Below are 20,345 nucleotides of genomic sequence, written 5' to 3'. Positions count from 1 at the left end.
GGTTGCAGTGAGCCGAGACTGTGCCACTGCACTCCAGCCTGGGCGACAGAGCGAGATTCTGTCTCAAAGGAAAAAAAAAAAGGGAATTGTTAATTGAGACAAGGTCTGACTGTCTCCCAGGTGTAGTGGCGCAATCACAGCTCACTGCGGCCTCAACTTCCTGGGCTCAAGCAATCCTCCCCTCTCAGCTTCCCCAGTAGCTAAGGACACAGATGTGTGCCACTATGCCCTTCTAATTTATTATTATTATCATTTTGGGGGTAGAGACGGGGTCTCCATACATTGCCCAGGCTGGCGTTGAACACCTGGGCTCAAGCAATCCTCCTGATTTGACCTTCCAAAGTGCTAGGATTACATGCATGAGCCACCGCACCAGGCCAATATTTGAGTTCTTAACCCAGGCTTTGCCACAGGCTAACCATGTAAATTTGGGACAGCCCTTTCATCTCTCTTAGTCACAGTAATGACCTCTAAGGATACTTGTTCAGTTCTAAAATTATGGTTAAGTAAAGAACATTCTACCAATCTTCAAGTCACATCCTATTTAGAGAAGGTGCACCTACCCATCTATTTCAAAGCTTATAAAGACAATGTGTTTAGGGCTTCAACAACACACAACATTACGGCAAATGTTAGATGCCAATCTAATAGCCTTCCTCACCCATCAAATGAACCCATGCCAGGCTTGTTCCCTACTACTCCAACAGGAAAGCCATGCAGTTAAGTAGGCTGTCCCCTCATGGCTCCTGCTAGAGCCTGTGCTCCACTCTGCCCCTGTGCCTTTGCTCACGAGATCACTGATCCCCTGCTTGAAATGTCTCCTCCCTGATCCAATTCCAAAGCCACCACTTGGGCCTCATAGCTTCCACAGAACCTCTCTGATGACTTTAATGCTCACTTTCCACTACTTAGCTCTTCTACCATTCACTGTTACTAGGAAAGAATTTAGTCCTTAAGCATATGTTTTCCTGTTAGTCTTTTTTTAAAAAATTAAAAAGTCTTTAAGTATTCTATTTATCATTAAAATTTTCATTATTTCACATGTTAGTGAGTTCATTAATGCTTAAAAAGAAAATACTGTGCTTTTACTACTTTTATTTCTTCACAATGCCTAGCTCACTGCATGAGACAGAATAGTATTCAATAAATAAGTTGCTATCAAATTATCACAACATCATTATTTGGGCTGAATGATGTAAGTTAAATTCACACTACATACCAAACTTCTTGGAAAGCGATTTGCATTTAGTATAAAGAGCACAAGGTTGGTGACATAATACTGTTTTTTTTAAAAAAAGCATAAGGAATTCCAAAATAATTTAAACAATAGCCTATCATTTCTAAGATAAACATTAAAAACTCTGATTCTGCTTATATTTCTTACTCATGGTAAGAAACTGTAAAGAAATATAGTTTTTTTTTTTTTTTAAACAACCACCTCTTGATCAAAAAATAGTTTTTAATCAGAGAAGTGGGTACATTTTCCTCACCCCTCCTGGAGAAGGAGCAGGAAAGCCTGTTTTTTTTTTTTGTTTTTTCATTTTTTTTTTAAATTTTTTTGAGGCTGAGACTCATTCTGTTGCCTAGGCTGGAGTGCAGTGGCACGATCTCCACTCACTGCAACCTCCCAGGTTCAAGCGATTCTCCTGCCTCAGCCTCTCGAGTAGCTGGGATTACAGGTGTGCACCACCATGCCTGGCTAATTTTTGTATTTTTAGTAGAGATGAGGTTTCACCATGCTGGTCAGGCTGGTCTCAAACTCCTGACCTAAGGTGATCCACCTTAGATCAGGAAAATGCTGCGATTATAGGTGTGAGCCACCACACCTGGCCCAAGTCTGGTTTTAAGATGCAGAATTTTGCTGGTTATTCCCTTCCACAGGGTGCAGCACAGCCTGGAGCAGCTATCTCAACAGGAAAGTTCAGAATCACCAGTCCCCCGCCATCAGTATTATTAAGGAGCATGTTTGACCAGAGGCTCACTCCCACATCTTTATTCAATACTGCTGACCTAGAATTTGTTCTTAAAACTACACAGCAGAAGCAGGCAAACTCCCCTGCAGAAACAACAGCCTTCAGAATAAATTTTTTAGCATAATTGCAATCTACTCAGAGAGTCTATTTCAGTAAAACTATGGAAAATGAAATTCTAAACAAGAAGCAATTTACATAATGCAGTAGAAACAATCCTTACCCCTACCACTGGCCATCCCTAGAGACTTTGATTCTCCTATAAAAGTAGAATGGGGAAGGACAGGGGCCAGTTTTCTATCTCTGTGAAATTGAAGGCATTTAACAGAAAAGGCATATGGCTAAACATTTAAAGTACTAATTAAACAAGTAGCATATCTACATATCAAAACTAGACTAACTGTCACATATGATCCATTCCAAGTGCAAGATAGACTGATGGATTTTAAATAACAGTACAAAAAGTTCACTGACATGGTTTCAGATTCCCCATTGCAAATAACCTTTAAGAAACTACCACTTGGCTGGGTGCAGTAGTTCACCCCTGTAAACCACAGTACTTTGGGAGGCTGAGGTGGGAGAACTGCTTGAGCCCAGGAATTTTTTTTTTCTTTTTTTGAGAAGGAGTTTTGCTCTTGTTGCTCAGGATGGGGTGCAGTGGTGCAATCTCGGCTCACTGTAACCTCTACCTCCCAAGTTCAAGCAACTCTCCTGCCTCAGCCTCCCAAGTAGCTGGGATTACAGGCAGCCACCACCACACCTGGCTAATTTTTTGTATTTTTAGTAGAGATGGGGTTTTACCATGCTGGCCAAGCTGGTCTCAAACTCCTGACCTCAGGTGATCCACCTGCCTCGGCTTCCCAAAGTCCTGGGATTACAGTGCCCGGCCAGAGCCCAGGAATTTGAGATCAGCCTGGGCAACATAATGAGACCCTATCTCTACGGGGGAAAAAAAAAAAAAAGGAAGAAGAAGAAGAAGAAGAAAAGAAACTACCATTTGTGGAGTTTTGATGTCAAATCAAATAAGAATATCCATAGTTACCTGGAAAAAAACTGTCAAAATATTCCTCCTCCTAACTACATATTTGTGTGAAATGGATTTTCTTCATATACTGCAACCCAAAAAACATACTGTGACAGACTGAATGCAGAGGCAGATATAAAAATACAGCTGTGTTCTATTAAGACAGACATTAAAAAGATTTTTAAAAGTGAAACCAGAGCTGGGCTCGGTGGCTCACGCCTGTAATCCCAGCACTTTGGGAGGCTGAGGCGGGCAGATCAAGAGGTCAGGAGTTCGAGACCAGCCTGGCCAACATGGTAAAACACTGTCTCTACTAAAAATAATAATAAAAAAAACTGGGTATGGTGGCGTGTGCCTGTAATCCCAGCTACTCAGGAGGTTGAGGCAGGAAAATTGTTTGAACCCGGGAGGCAGAGGTTGCAATGAGCTGAGATTGTGCCATTGCACTCCAGCCTGGGCAACAGGGCGAGACTCTGTCTCAAAAAAAAAAGGCAAAAACACTACCACTGTTCTTACTAATCTCTTTCATTTTTGAAACTATACTTCTCATTAAAAATATTGTTTATTATTACTTTTTAAAATGAGATAAGTATTTTTCAGGTTTCTCCAGTTTTAGTTTGATAAATAGATATAACCCTCATAAACACAAGCTCTTTGGGGGTCTTTACTAAGGGCTGTGCTAGTATTTGTCTCTAAACTTTTTTGCAGTTTTAGAAGTCTGTTAGTCCAAATCCCTATGTACTCCAGTGCTGGCTCAATCTTCTAGCCTCCTCCAGCCCCATTCTTCCTTCTCCCCATTCCCTGCAGAAAGTCAAGAAATCCAAGACAAAGTTCAGGCTTCATTAAGCTTTTGGGATAGAAGCTTAGCCATGTGAGAAATGAAAAAATACAGAACATAGTATCTCATTAAGAGCTAAACTTAATCATAAAGATGTTAAAACGGCATAACAATAAAAATTAAGAAAAATTAATGCTGGCAAAGGTGCTTCACAGAAAAGAAGGGAAAATGTCTGAATGTGGTATTTTCATTTACTACTGACAGTTTTTTTTTTTAATTAAAAACTTTTTTTTCTATTTATTTTTAGAGATGGGGTCTCACTTTATTGCCTAGGCTGGAGTGCAGTAGCTATTCACAGGCATAATTATAGCTCACTGCAGCCTTGACTGAGCTCCTGGCCTCAAGTGATCCTCCCACATCAGCCTCCCATGTAGCAGGGACTACAGGTACATGCCACCATGCCCTGACAATCACCACTGTTTTTGTTATTTTTTTTTTCATGCACAGAGGGATACCAATTACTGTTTACATTGTAAGTAATGCATGTGAGAACATCTTAGATTATTAGATAAAACAAAGGTGACAAGGAAAATGTGTATATTCATATACATACATATCTTACAGAACGCTAAAACAGTTGTGGTAAAATTGTATTGATTGTTGAATCTGGAAAAATGTATAAAGTTCTTTCAACTTTTCTATAAATTTGAAATTATTTCAAAATAAGCTGGGCATGGCGGCTCACACCTGTAATCATCGCACCTTGGGAGGTGGAGGCAGGAAGATCGCCTGAGCCCAGGCATTGGAGACCAGCTTGGGCAATGTAGCAAGACCCCAACCTCTACAAAAAAAATTTAAAAAATTAGCCAGGCATGGTAGTGCACACCTGTCATCCCAGTTACTTTGGAGGCTGAGGTGGGAGGATTGCTTTAGCCAGGATTTCAAGATTGCAGTGAGCTATGATAGAACCACTGTACTCCCGGGCAACAGACCAAGACCCTGTCTCCAAAAACACAAAAGAAAAAAAAACTTTCAAAATAAAAATAAAAGTATTTCAATAAAAAAAGTGACAGGAGAAAGCCTACTCCTTTCTCAGATTTTCAGCCAACTCCATTTTTTATAATTAAATAGACCCAAATGTTCATATCCAACTATATTAGCATCTTTCTCCACTGTATTAAATTAGCAAAAAGCCCACTAACCTTTCTAGATTTAAAATAATATTTTAGGCCGGGTGCAGTGGCTCATGCCTGTAATCCCAGCACTTTGGGAGGCTGAGGCCCACAGCTTACATGAGGCCAAGAGTTCAAGACCAGTCTGACCAACATGGTGAAACCCCATCTCTACTAAAAATACAAAAATTAGCCAGGCATGATGGTGCATGTCTGTAATCACAGCCACTGAGGAGACTGAGGCAGGAGAATTGCTTGAACTTGGGAGGCAGAGGGTGCAGTGAGCCTAGGTTGCGTCACTGCATTCCAGCCTAGGCGACAAAACAGGACTCTGTCCCGCCTCCCCCCCAAAAAACAAGGCTTCAAACACATCTCAATTAAAAAAACAAAAATAATGATATTAGACATCCCTACAATGTTTGGATGACTTTGAGTTTAGCCCTCTAACAATATTTGAAAACACCAAGGCATTTGAAGGAAATCTCCAGCAGGAAGGAGATAACTTTAAGATCACATAGCACACTTGTTTTGCTTCAACCAGAAATTCTGCTGGATATGTCTCAGAGTGGCCACAGGTGAAGGATGCTACTCTGAGACCATAATACAGGCTAAGCTGCCAGTAGCTGAGCTGTAAACTCAGAATACTGTAAATTCAGAATACTGAATATTTTCAGTATTCTACCTCCTACAACACTTGATTTATTATCATACTGAATGTACTTGTTCCTATAAACACATTTCTCTACACAACTTCCTATAAAAACATGTGTCCCTGGCAAGGCGTGGTGGCTCGTGCCGGTAATCTCAGCACTTCGGGAGGCTGAGGCAGGCGGATCACAAGGTTAGGAGATCAAGAACAGCCTGACCAACATGGTGAAACCCCGTCTCTACTAAAAATATAAAAATTAGCCGGGCGTGGTGGCACAAGCCTGTAATCCCAGCTACTCATGAGGCTGAGACAGGAGAATCGCTTGAACCCGGGAGGCAGAGGTTGCAGTGAGCCAAGATTGTGCCATTGCACTCCAGTCTGGGTGACAAAGGTGAAACTCCGTCTCCAAAAAAAAAAAAAGAAGCAACTATTAACAATTATGTCAGGATGTCAGGATAACAGACATAATAAACCAGGGCTGTCATATATCTATGACATGATATACAAAACAGGAATTTCCTTTAAATGTCAATAACTTACAATGAACCCTATTTCTATTTTCACATTCTGTTAAACAGGTTAAGCAGGTTAGATTTATGAAAGTATTTAAATTACGCTGGAAATTTAAAAGTTTTTGGTTTAAAGCCAGAAAAATAATTTACAAGTAGCCATAATCAAAATCAATTGTGGCAGAAATCACATGTAAACATTAAACTGCATTCATATCCACACTCAATTTTCAATGGCTTCAAACCCATTCTACCAATTTACTCCAGGCAACTATAGGTAACTGAGATTCTAGCTCTAAACTGAAGAAAAACCACTTTCCCAAGTATAGCAAATTATTTAAGGATATTTAATATCCTAATTATTGATTATTAGAATCCTAAAACATCACAAAAATTAAGGAAATTTATGTCCAAACATTGTACTTTTTTCTTGCCTTTGGTTCCCTCAGATTCTGAAAGATTTGTCTGAATAAGAAGTCTGCCAGCAGGGTGAGTGGGTCCTTGGAGGGGTTTTCCACTCCCTTTTTACCCCTTCCTCCTCCTGGCAATCAGCTGGACTTGTGGCCCAATCTCCTACCCCAAGGCAGCGGAGCCACATTCAGCCAGGTAGGGATTTCGGTTTTAATCCCTGGTCCTCTCATTCAACACTCAACCTTAGGTACCTTTCTTTCCTACTCTGCCTCATTTCCTCTTAGTGTACAACAAGGGAGGAAAGGCCAAATCATCTGCCAGAACCCTCCTAGAAAAGAGAAATCTCAAGCCGGGCGTGGTGGCTCATGCCTGTAATCCCACCACTTTGGGAGGCCGAGGAGGGCAAATTGCCTGAGCTCACGAGTTTGAGACCAGCCTGGGCACAGTGAAACCGCATTTCTACTAAAATACAAAAAAGTTAGCCAGGCGTGGTGGTGGGCGCCTGTAGTTCCAGTTACTCGGGAGACTGAGGCAAGATAATTGCTTGAACCCGGGAGCAGAGGTTGCAGTGAGCCAAGATCGCACCACTGCACTCCAGCCTGGGTGACAGAGCGAGTCTCAAAAAAAAAAAAAAAAAAAAAGAAAAGAAAAAAAGAAAAGAAAAATCTCTGCTTCTTTGCATTACTAATATGTAATTAAAGGCTGTGACAACAATACTTGATGCAGCAATTTGCTTTCTACTCTGAAAACATGCAGTAAATATACAAGTCTATGTCTTTTGTACCCACTGGTCATAACCATGACCTACTCTTTTTTTTTTTTTTTTTGACATGGAGTTTCACTTTTGTCACCCAGGCTGGAGTGCAGTGGCGCAATCTTGGTTCCCTGCAGTCTCAACCTCCCGGGCTCAAGCGATCCTCCTGCCTCAACCTATGGAGTAGCTGGGACTGTGGGCATGTGCCACCATGTCAGGCTAATTTTTGTAGAGACAGGTCTCACTAGTTGCCCAGGCTGGTCTCGAACTCCTGGGCTCAAGCAATCTTTCTGCCTCAGCCTCCCAAAGTCTTGGGATTACCGGCATGAGTCACCACACCCAACCCATAATTGTGACCTGTTCTATAGAAAGGGGTGTTAACAGTGTGTACAAACACATACCAAGTCATCAGAAGAGGAGTCAATCCATGCTCTGGCAGGTGATCAATTTTCTTTTTTTTTGAGACAGAATCTCGCTCTGTCACCCAGGCTGGAGTGCAGTGGCGCAATCTCGGCTCACAGCAACCTCCACCTCCCAGGTTCAATCAGTTCTCTGCCTCAGCCTCCCGAGTACCTGGGATTACAGGTGCCCGCCACCATGCCCAACTAATTTTTTTGTACTTTTAGTAGAGACGGGGTTTCACCATGTTGGCCAGGATGGTCTTGAACTCCTGACCTCATGATGCACCCGCCTCGGCCTCCCAAAGTGCTGAGATTATAGGCGTGAGCCACTGGGCCCGGCCGATCAATTTTCTTAAACCAAATCAAATAAGGTGTCCTTTAACTCAGCTACTCAGAATTCTGCATTAATCCATTTCAGTTGGTTGACTAGGTCAAACTGCAGTTTTTCTTTCACTAATTTGGATGAATCAAACATAAAAAAGACAACAACAATTTAATGCTATCTTGAGCTGTAATCACTTATTCATTCAACTATCCCTTAAGTACATATATTATGTGCCAGGTTCCATTTAGGTTCTAGGGATAAAGCAATAAAAAATCACCACCCAGCTGGGCATGGTGGCTCACGCCTGTAATCCCAGCACTTTGGGAGGCTGAGGCGGGCGGATCACCTGAGGTCAGGAGTTCAACACCAGCCTGGCCAACATGGTGAAACCCCGTCTCTACTAAAAATACAAAAACTAGCCCGGTGTGGTGGTGTGCATCTGTGGTCCCAGCTACTCAGAAGGCTGAGACAGGAGAATTGCTTGAACTCAGGAGGCGGGAGTTGCAGTGAGCCAAGATTGTCCCACTGCACTCCAACCTGGGCAACAGAGCAAGACTGCATCCCCCCACCAAAAAAAAAAAGAATCACCACCCATAGAGAGCTTACATTCTTGGCAAGCAACATCAACAACATAGTACCAGGAATGATGCGGGGTGAGGTAGGTATCCTGCTCTACTTATGCTGGCTAAACTACATCTGGAAATTGAATTCCATTCTAGGCATAGGTTAAGAGGGACGCTATATTAGTTATCAATTTATTGCCTTTCAGTTCCAAATCTACACTTTACTGCTCTGCTTTGCAATAATGAAGCTGGACTCTTCGAATGTTTTTCTTATGCCAATAGCAAGCACTGGAGGAATACTATAGGAGGAAGAGGATTTCCTCCTGGTTCCACTGTGTTTTCTTCTCTTCTTTCTCCCGTGGCCTCATGTGATGCGTGGGACACCCAGCGGTGCTCACCCACCAGTTTTAGTGATACCACATAAGTGGCTTCAGGTGAGTTCCAGCCACCCCGGCTAACTTCCCAGTGATTTTCAACAGCACCACCCAGAGCAGCTTCCTAGACAGTTTTGTTGGCACTCCAGCAAACAATACTCTTGCTTTTAACCCTCGGCTGGTGCCATCCTCAGGAACTTCAAACTGCAACAGACTACAGCTTTACCTTCTTCAAAAGGTCTGAATCTCAGCCTTGGGTAGGCTCTCTCTCCAATCTGTCTCTTTCTTTCATACTCTGCCTCAGGCACAGAGGGAATAGCTGCTCCTGTAGCTGATACACCTACATCTTTCAGAGTTCTCTTTACCCTTTAATGGTTAATCTATTACTAGTTAATAATTCTTTATGTTAACTTTCCCTTGTTCAAATTGCAATATTTCTGTTTCCAGACTGAACCCTGACCCATAACTGGTACAAAAACTAGGGTGATCTCAGAGGATGGACTTAAAAACATGGGATTTAGAAATTGGTTTGGTGGCATTCTTGGGTTTAAGTGCAGTGCTAAGCACCTTGCCAACGGGAAAGGGGATGCTAGTAATCCAGGACATGCAAGATCGTGGCAATAATATGCTGGCAAAAACCTTCAGAACATGTGTGGGAGTAGATCATATAGCTGGAGATGGCTCTAACAGTTCACTTCATTGGTTGACTGAAATTTTAGACTCGAGTAAATTATGTTTAAAAAAAAAAAAACAAAAACAAATTTCAGCTGTGGCACATGACTGGGCTTGGTGGAATTTCAAGATGCTGATGAATTTAAGGTCTGGCGCTTGAAAGAATCAGTGAAGCTTTTCCAAGTAGATGAGATATATTTGAATATGTAACCTTTAGTATCTATAGAATAGAGGTTGCTTTTTTTGTTTTTTTGGTCCCTTTCATAGCAGTAGCAGGGGTGAATTCTGAGGTGGCCCCAATCATCTGTAGGAATATTCACCTGACAGTTTCGTGTTTCTCCCCATAGCTGAGTTGGTCTTGTAGAAAATTTCTATAGAATTCAATTCCATTATTTAAAATAGTTTTTCTATGAACCAGCTGTGGTCTGTAACTTGACACTGTTAATACCAAATAGTAAGACCTAATCATGGTTCACATACTCAACAAATATGTAAGACTAGTTTTTCAAGTAGGTCAGTTTTGGAACACATTAATTGTAACTAGATTAGCTATTTTACAATTAAGACAACTTTATAAACTGCTTTAACTTGTAAAGGTTTTAAAATTACATTCTTTTGACTCTAAAGATTGTTATTTTACAGCATATTCTTAAATATTACTGTTGAGCCATATATATGACAATGGTGAACTTTAATGAATATCTGTACATCTGTAGTAAAATGCAATGCTACCTTCATTTTTTTGTTGGTATGCTAAAGAAACGTTTTAAAGGATCTCACTTTTTAAAAAATTGGTCAGATCGCAAGGTCAAGAGTTCGAGACCAGCCTGGCCAATATGGTGAAACTCCGTCTCTACTAAAAAATACAAAAATTGGTCGAGTGTGGCGGCACGCGCTTGTAGTCCCAACTACTTGGGAGGCTGAGGCAGAAAAATCACTTGAACTTTCGAGGCGGAGGTTGTAGTGAGCTGAGATGGCACCACTACACTCTAGCCTGAGTGACAGAGCAAGACTCCGTCTCGAAAAATAAATAAAATACAAAAAAAATTGGTTTGTGTAATTTATATGCTTACATATTTTTCCATGGTACTGTAGGTCATTTTAGTGATTAAATTTGACACTTTCGACAGAAAAACAGGTCAATTAGTTCCTTGGGATCAAAAAGGGGTTGACTGCAAAGGGGCAGGGGGAATTGTCAGAGTGATTTTACAATGGTTCTGCATCTTGAGTATGGTATGACTATGCATTTGTCAAATCTTAGGGTGAATTTTACTGAATGTAAATTCATGCTTCAATAAACAGGACTTTAAAAACTTACCAAAAAAACCACAAAACAACAACAAAAGGACTGGGTGCAGTTCACACCTGCAATCTCAGCAGGGGGGCCCAAGGTAGGAGGCTTGAGCCCAGGAGTTCAAGACTAGAATGAGCAACATACAGAGACCCCATCTCCACAAAAAATAAAAAATTAACCAGGCACAGTGGTGCATTCCTGTAATCCCAGCTACTCAGGAGGCTGAGGTAGGAAGACTACTTGAGCCTAGCAGTTCGAAGTTACAGTGAGCTATGATCACGCCACTGCACTCCAGCCTGAGTGACTGAGTGAGACCCTGTCTCTAAATAAATAAATAAAACTTTTTTTTAAAAAAGAGTCCACTATGTTTAATGAGGTAGAGATGCCAAAGTTTCCCTAGCAAGATGTAGAAGAGGCAATTCAAAAACTTAGGGAGACAGAAATGCTGGAACGGATTTTTCACGTGTAACCTATGTTGCACAAAAAAGCCCGGAAGATAATCCTTTCACTCAGGCATTGAGAAATCCATTAGTGAGGCTGGGCATGGTGGCTCACCCCTATAATCCAAGCACTTTGGGAGGCCGAGCCAGGTGGATCACTTGAGGCCAGGAGTTCAAGACCAGCCTGGCCAACATGGTGAAACCCTGACTATACTAAAAATACAAAAATTAGCCAGGTGTGGTGGTGCACGACTGTAACCTCAGCTACTTGGGAGGCTGAGGCATGAGAATTACTTGAACCCAGGAGGCAGAGGTTGCAGTTAGCCAAGATCGTGCCACTGTACTCCAGCCTGGGTGACAGAGTGAGACTCTGTCTCAAAAAAAAAAAAAACACCACCAACAACAAAACAGAAATGCATTAGTGAGGGGATCACCTTCATCCTTGAAAAGCTCTGTGGTTGCTCCCCTTTGCAGTGTGTCCCTGTTCCCCTAGACATGGGTTGGCAAACTTTATTTATAAAGGGCCACAGATAAACATTTTAGGTTTTACAGTCCCTAAGGTCTCTGTCACAACCCCCAGGTATGGCCATGGGAAATGCCACCACTAAGTGGGTTCCCTGATTTAAAGGGGTAACGGGATCCTAGAATAACAGAGGCCAAGTAGCAGCATGTAATCACCAAAGACAAGGTGGGAACATCTACTATAAAGACGGTAGAGTTGTATTGGTAATCAGAACACCTTGGCCCACCAGGATCTTTGGCAGTAATTGATCACAGTATTCCACAAGCAGCCTACCAAAACAGATTCATCTGCACAACTGAAAAAAAACTCCAGCTCTGGTAGTAAAAACCTGACTAGAAAAGTTTTGACCTCTCATCTAATTTCCAGACCCAAGTCAATTAACAAGCCCAGGTCCCCTGAGGAATAACCTGTAGTGTTCCCACAAGTACAAGTACATACTGTAAATCCTCATCCAAGCTTCCCTAAAGGCCATTTACTAGAGTGACTATGGATTAGAGAAAAGGAAATACCCAGACCTTTCAGGGATTACTAATGCCTGGGGACTCAAAATGCTACTGTGGCCTATCAGTCAAAGTGAGTGCTGACGGTGGTCAGGTAATAGATGAAATGCCTAGCTCAAGTCCACCTCACAGTGGACCCCATAGTACAATGGACCTACTTTGTCGTTATCTCCTCAGTTCCTGAATAAATACTTGGAACAGACATACTTGGCTATTGGCAGAACTCCCATATTGGCTTTCTGACCCAACTGATGAGTCATTTTAATAGTAAGGGCTAAATGGAAGCCCCTAGAACCTCCCCTCCCAACTAAAGATATTAAGCCAGAAGCAATATCACATCTCAAGAATTAAAGAGCTTAATGCCACCATCAAAAGACTTGAAAGAAACAGGGTAGTGATACCTATTATATCTTGATTTAACTTGCCAGTTTGTCCTGTGCAGAAGTCAGATGGATCTTAGTGACTATCATAAACTCGTGGACTATCATAAACTTAATCTAGTGATGATTCCAATTGCAGCTGATGCCCCAGATATAGCATCTTTACTGGAGCAAATCAACATGGGTCACGGCACTTGGTATACTGCTATTAACCTGAATAATGCCTCTTTCTTCATACAAATCTGCAAGAACCACCAGAAGCACATTGCTTTTACCTGCCTTTTACGTGCCTATGAGTCTAGCCTCAGGGCTACGCCATTCTCCTACCATAATGTAGCCCACAGAGATCTTGATAGCGTGACATTCCAAAAAAAAAAAAAATAAATAAGCACACACACACACACACACACACACACACACACTAGTCAACTATACTGACATTATGCTAATTGGGTCTGATAAATAGCAAGTAGCAAATACGTTAGATGCTTTAGTAAGACATATACAAACTAGTTGACGCGAGATAAACCCTACAAAAATTCAGAGACCCACTGCAGCAATGAAATGTCAGGATTCAATTGCTCAAAACATGTCAAAATTTCCCTTCCAAGGTGATTAAGTTGCTCTAATTAACATCACCAACAATGAAAAAGAGGGTACAATGTTTGGTAGGCTTCAACCCAGCTACAAAGTTACCTACAAGGCTGACAGTTTAGAGTGGGTTTCAGAGCAAGAGAAGATTCTATAGCAAGTTCAAGTTGTGGTTCAAGCTGCTCTGCCATTTAGGCCTTATGATCCGGCAGATCCAATGATACTTGAAGTGTCCTTGGCAAATAGGGATGCTGAATGGAGTCTTTAGCAAGCAAGAATAAGAGAATCACTGCCCAGACTTCTAGAATTTTGAGAAAATCTATGCCCTCTTTTGCAGAAAGTTATTCACCTTTCAAAAAATAGTTTCAGGATTGCTATTGGGTCTTGGCAGAGACCAAATGCCTAACCATGGGACATAATGCAACCACGTGTCCTGAGCTTCTCATCAGGAACTAGATGTTATCCAACCTATGCAGTCTAGCTTGGCATGTGCAGCACGATCTATCATCAAGTGAAAAATACGTAAAAAAAAAAAAAAAATTTCAAGCAGGTCCAGAAATATGAGTAAGTTACATAGCAGGTAGCTCAGACTTCAGCATTGAGTCCTGTGGCATTGCTTCCTCTCCCTCAATCCAAGTCAATGGCCTCCTGAGAGCTCCATATGACCAGCTGACTGTGGAAAGAAAAAACTCAAGTCTGGTTTACACACAGCTCTGCACAACATGCCAGTATCACCCAAAAGTGGACAGCTGCAGCACTACAGCCTCATTTAAAGAGGTAGGACTGAAGGGCAGCGATGAAGAAAAATCTTCCCTTCAGAGGGCAGAACTTTGAGGGGTATATTTGGTTTTCCCTTTTGCCTGAGGTAAGACATGACCAGAAGCAGAGATTTATACTCATTTATGAATAATTATTAAAGATTTTGTTGGCTAGTTAGGAACTTGGAAGGAAATGGTGACAAGGAAATCTTGGGGAAAGATATGCAGATGAAACTCTCAGAACAGGCACAGACTGTGAAGATATTTGTGTCCCATGTGAATAATCATTTGCATTCACTGTAGAGGAGGCTCTTAATAAGCAAGTTGACAAAATGATGTACTTCATGAATATCAATGTTAGACACTTTCCATAGCTACCAGAGTGCTTGCTCAATAAAACCCATGGAAAAAATGATCATGAAGGCTGTGCATGGGCTCAACAACATGATCTTCCCCTAAACAGGGCTGACCTGACTAAAGCTACTGCTAAATGTCTAATCTGTTAATGGCACAGACTAGCTCTGAGCCCTGAATATGCACCATTTCCCAAAAACTAACTAACCACCTGGTGGCAAGTTGATTACGCTGGACTTCTATTATGGGGAATAAGGGCAGGGTGAGGGAAGAGATTTGTCCTCACTAGAATAGACATGTATTCTGGATACAGATTTGCCTTCTCTGCCTATAATGTTTTTGTCAGTTCCACCACCCATGAACTTATATAGAAGTGCCCAATCTACCACCATGACATTCCACACAGCGTTGTGGCTGCTTCTTTTTTTGAGACGAGGTCTCCCTCTGTCGCCCAGTCTGGAGTGCAGTGGTGTGATCTTGGCTCACTGCAACCTCTGCCTCCTGGGTTCAAGCGATTCTCCCGCCTCAGCCTCCCAAGTAGCTGGGACTACAGGCATGTGCCACCATGCCTGGCTAATTTTTTTAAAATTTTTAGTAGAGATGGGGTTTCACCATGTTAGCCAGGCTGGTCTTGAACTCCTAACCTCAGGCAATCTGCCCGCCTCGGCCTCCCAAAGTGCTGGGATTACAGGTGTGAGCCACCACGCCTGGCCAAAAAATATATATATTTTTAAAATAGAGACAAGGTCTCACTATGTTACCCAGGCTGGTCTCAAACTCCTTGGCTCAAGTGATCCTCCTGCGTTGGCCTCCCAAAGTGCTGGGGTTACAGGCATATGCCACCGTGTCAAGCCCACACAGCATTGCTCCTGACCAAGAAAGTCATTTCATAGTAAAGAAATGCAGAAATGGGTTCGTGTCCATGGACTTAACTGGTGTTGTCACACCCTATCACACAGAATGGTTGGCCTAATTAAAATAGGGAATTGATTACTGAAGACTAAGTTACAGTTTCAGGGAGACAGCATCCCGAAAGGATGGGGTAATGATTTCAATCAGAGACCCCCTACATGGTGCTGTCTCCTCCCACAATCAGAATATACAGGTCTGGGAATCAAAGGATAGAAGTGTGTGCGGCTCCACTCACTATTATATCTAGCAATCACTGAATATTTGCTTTCACTCCTAACAACTGAGTTCTGCTGGCTTGGAAATGTTAGTCTCTAAGCAGGAAATATATCTACTAGCATACACAACAATGGTTCAATTGCATCAGAAGATGAGACTGCCACTTGGCTACTTGGGACTCCTTACACCACTGAACCGACAGGCTGAACCTACTGGTTGGGAAAGATTGAGCCGAATTGTCAAGGGGAAACCGGGTTGCTGCTACACAGTGAAAGCAAGGAGGACTATGTCTGAAACCCAAGGGATTATCTAAGTCACCTCTTAATACTTCCATGCCAAAAATAAAGATTAATGGAAAACTATAGCAACCAAAAAAGGACTGGACTAATGAGGGAATAAAAATTTGAGTCATTTCACCAGGTAAAGAACCTCAACCAGCTGAGGTTCGTGCTGAGGGCAAGGGAAACATGAAACAGGTAACTGAAGAAAGAAGCCTAGATATCAACTATGGCCTCATTACTAATCACAGAAATGAGAATGATGAACTTTCTCTTTGTTATATTTGGTATTTATTTGTATATTCTAACCATTTTCTTCCTTCCTTCTTCCCATTATTATTAAGTTGGAATTAGTTCAGTTTAGTTTTGTTTCTTTGAGACCGAGTCTCACTCTGTTGCCCAGGCTGGAGTGCAGTAGTGCGAACTTGGCTCACTGAAACCTCCGCCTCCCAGGTTCAAGTGATTCTCTTGCCTCAGCCTCCTGAGTAGCTGGGATTACAGGGGTGTGCACCACACCCAGCTAATTTTTTTTTTTTTTGAGACCAAATCTCACTCTGTCACCAGGCTGGAGTGCAGTGGCAAGATCTCAGCTCACTGCAACCTCCGCCTCCCGAGTTCAAGCAATTCTCCTGCCTCAGCTTCCCAAGTAGCTGGGACTATAGGCGTGTGCCACCACACCTGGCTAATTTTTGTATTTTTGGCAGAGACGGGGTTTCACCATGTTGGCCAGGATGGTCTTGATCTCTTGACCTCATGATAAACCCAACTCGGCCTCCCAAAGTGCTGAAATTACAGGCATGAGCCACCGCACCCAGCTTGAAATAAGATTTATAATACAACTTTTGGTAACAAACTAGTCAGTGAAACTTTGTTTTCTTCCACATGAAAATCTTTAATGCTTATGCTGATGCATATCTGAATGCTTATCTCAAAGTGTGCAGTAAAAAAAAAAAGGCAGTTTAAGAAAATTTGAGCATTTCAAAGAAAGCACTTTTAAAAATGTATATACATGAAGGTGGCCGGGCATGGTGACTCACACACCTGTAATCCCAGCACTTTTGGCGGCCAAGCGGGTGGATCACCTGAGGTCAGGAGTTCGAGACCAGCCTGGAGAACCCTTGTCTCTACTAAAAGTATAAAAATCAGCCAAGCGTGGTGGCACACACCTGTGGTCCCAGCTACTTGGGAGGCTGAGAGGCAGGAGAATCGCTTGAACATGGGAGGCAGCGGTTGCAGTGAGCCAAGATGGTGCCATTGCACTCCAGCCTGGGCAAAAGAGTGATTTTCAAGAAAAAATAAAAATGTGGCTGGGCGTGGTGGCTCACGTCTGTAATCCCAGCACTTTGGGAGGCCGAGGTGGGCTGATCACGAGGTCAGGAGATCGAGACCATCCTGGCTAACACAGTGAAACCCCGTCTCTACTAAAAATACAAAAAGAAAGTAGCTGGGCATGGTGACAGGAGCCTGCAGTCCCAGCTACTCGGGAGGCTGAGGCAGGGGAATGGCGTGAACCCGGGAGGTGAAGCTTGCAGTGAGCCAAGATCGTGCCACTGCATTCCAGCCTGGGCGACAGAGCAAGACTCCGTCTCAAAAAAAAAAAAAAAAAAAAAATGTATATACATCAAGAACATTTTGCTATATCATGAAATAAATGTAGCGCTGTAAGATAAAGGAAGATGAATATAAATGGATTTTTGGCCATTTTTTATTTTTTTGAGATGGAGTCTTGCTCTGTTGCCCAGGCTGGAGTGCAGTGCTGCGATCTTGGTTCAATGAAACCTCTGCCTCCTGGGTTCAAGCAATTCTCCTGCCTCAGCCTCCCAAGTAACTGGGATTACAGGCACGCACCACCATGCCCAGCTAACTTTTTGTATTTTTAGTAGAGACAGGGTTTCATCATGTTGGCCAGGCTGGTCTTGAATTTGGGATATCAAGTGATCCACCTGCCTCGCCTCCCAAAGTGCTGGGATTACAGGCGTGAGCCACCACGCCCGGGCAGAGTTATGGCCATTTTGCCCCTCCACATGCTGCAGCCATCTTTAACCTGTTTAACTTAATGATTATAGTTTTGTTTTTCTTTTTTCATCCTATTCAGTATATTTCAGGATATTCAGCAGATGCTTGTGATTCTGGAGGTTCAAATCACTGGTAAAAGTTTATTCTGTTTCCTCAGTTTTTCAGGAGCTTTTCTCCATAAAATGATCTGCTGCCTAAAGTACCCTCTGTCTTCCTCATCAACAGGCGCTAAATTCAAAAAGTACCTTACTGAAACTTTTTTGTTCATAACTTTCATTGTTGGAGTTAGGTCATATCCTGCTAACAATAGTCTTATTGATCATTTGTAACCCCATATGTTGTATTTTTATTCTTACTTATAAGAGGTAAATTTTTGTAACAGTCACATCCTTTAAATGATACTTCATTATATTCAAATTCTATATGTAGACAATCTTTTTTTTTTTTTTTTTTTTTGAGACGGAGTCTCGCTCTGTCGCCCAGGCTGGAGTGCAGTGGTGCAATCTCGGCTCACTGCAAGCTCCGCCTCCCGGGTTCACGCCATTCTCCTGCCTCAGCCTCTTGGAGTAGCTGGGACTACAGGCGCCCGCCACCATGCCCAGCTAATTTTTTTGTATTTTTTAGTAGAGACGGGGTTTCACCGTGGTCTCGATCTCCTGACCTCGTGATCCGCCCGCCTCAGCCTCCCAAAGTGCTGGGATTACAAACGTGAGCCACCGCGCCCGGCCTCAAATTCTGTATGTAGACAATCTTCAATGCCCACTTCCATCAGGATAGCTGGCAAGTTGGTGAACAGTAAGATCACATTCTTTTTACCAAGTCTGTCAGTCTTCTTACTACTAACACTTCAATACATCAAGAGGACATTAGCACCAATGTAAGATTCTCATGATTTTTCAACATGTATAAATCCAAAATCACAACTTCTGAGTCAGTTCTCCAGGTAAGGCTAGTTCTTCCACTAGGTTTACAAACTCTTGAATATTATTCTTATCACAGAAAAGTTCAATTTGACTTACAAATTCAATTCTAATGTTGTGGTGCTCTAGCCTCTTTCTAGACTCTTTCACCTTTCCTGAAACAGATTCTCCATCATAGAGGAGATAGTGTTTTTCTACTTTGCCATTTTCAGTTTTCACTTCTGCCATTTTCTTTGTTTCCTTATCATTAAGGACAATGTCAATCTCACAAATCGGACCAAAAAAGCCTCCAAAAAACCTCACTGTCAGTGATACTGCCACATCCCCCAATACTTCACTCCTCTTCCCTCAGAACTCCAAGCCCCTGGCTCCCATCACATGACCTTGGCCCTCTGCCGCTGGAACTTCTATTTGAGGACTGATAAACAGCCAGCAGGCCAGGCACAGTGGCTCACACCTATAATCCCAGGACATTGGGAGGCTGAGGCCAGAGGATTGCTTGAGCTCAGGAGTTTGAGACTAGCCTGGGCAACACAGCAAAACCCCAACTCTATTAAAAACAAACAAACAAACAAACAAAAATATAGCCAGCAATGGATACAATGACTATGGGGCTGGAGCATGTCCTCATTCCTCATTTTAGAACAAGGGTGAGAGTTTCACCCTCTGATATAGCTGTATCTTGTTAGGTAGAAACATAAGAGTTTCACTGTTATATGGGAGCTCAAATGTGTGTAAAGTGCATATGGAAGCTAAGTAGCCAAAATAATAGGCTATGCAAGTAATCAATATATTGCCTCTCAATTCCAAATCTACCTTTCATTGCCCTGCTTGTAATAATGTAAACATTTCTTCCTAGACAGCTGGCATGATGACACTAAGCTTAGTAGAGGGCATGGAAGGAAAGGGTTTCTCTTCCTGGTTCTAGTGTGCTTTTACATCTTCTTACTTCCATGGTGCTCTGCTGGTGTGCGGAACACCCCACGGTGCTCATCCCAACAAGCTTTAGTGGGCACTCTCATGGACATCTTACCAGGCAAGTTCCACCAGTGCCTCAAACAGGCTTGCTGGTGATGCCGTAGCACCCCCAAGTACAGCTTCCTGCTTAACTACCTTTGAGGTAGGAGATCAGCAGGCCTTAATTTCCTGTCGTACCCTGCTGATTGGAACAAGATCTGGCTGAAACCAGCAGATGCTGACAAAAGTAACCTCTAGTTGCCCTCATGGTTTATTAGCATAAAGACACTCCTACCAGTGCCATGGCAGTTTACAAATGCCATGGCAACAGCCTAGAAGTTACCTTATCGGATTCCAGAAACTTCCAGCCCCTTTTCCAGAAAGTTCTAAATAACCTGCCTCTTAATTAGCATATAATTAATAACAGATATAAACAGCTAGCTAGTAGCCCACAGATACCGATTCTGGGCACACTGCCTATAGGTTAGCCCTGCTCAGCAAGAAGCAGCACTGGTTAAATAAAAGTTTCTTTCTCTCACTACTGGCTCACCCTTAAATTCTTTCCTGGCAAAGCCAAGAACCCTCCTGTGTTAAGCCCCAGTGT

At 42.4% G+C, this 20,345-nt stretch overlaps 1 protein-coding gene and 1 pseudogene across 25 annotated transcripts in view; both read right to left on the bottom strand.

Moving 5' to 3' along the window:
* The window catches only part of MAP4 (microtubule associated protein 4), a 258,274-nt gene that overhangs the window by 109,948 nt on the left and 127,981 nt on the right, over nucleotides 1–20,345 (bottom strand). The gene's annotated exons all lie outside the window — the stretch shown is intronic.
* LOC116473886 (vacuolar protein sorting-associated protein 26A-like) lies at nucleotides 17,940–19,812 on the bottom strand (annotated as a pseudogene).

Source organism: Hylobates moloch, unplaced genomic scaffold (genome assembly GCF_009828535.3).
Source record: "Hylobates moloch isolate HMO894 unplaced genomic scaffold, HMol_V3 SCAFFOLD_8, whole genome shotgun sequence".
NCBI classification, from domain to species: Eukaryota; Metazoa; Chordata; class Mammalia; order Primates; family Hylobatidae; genus Hylobates; species Hylobates moloch.
This window is presented reverse-complemented; position numbering and strand designations above follow the sequence as displayed.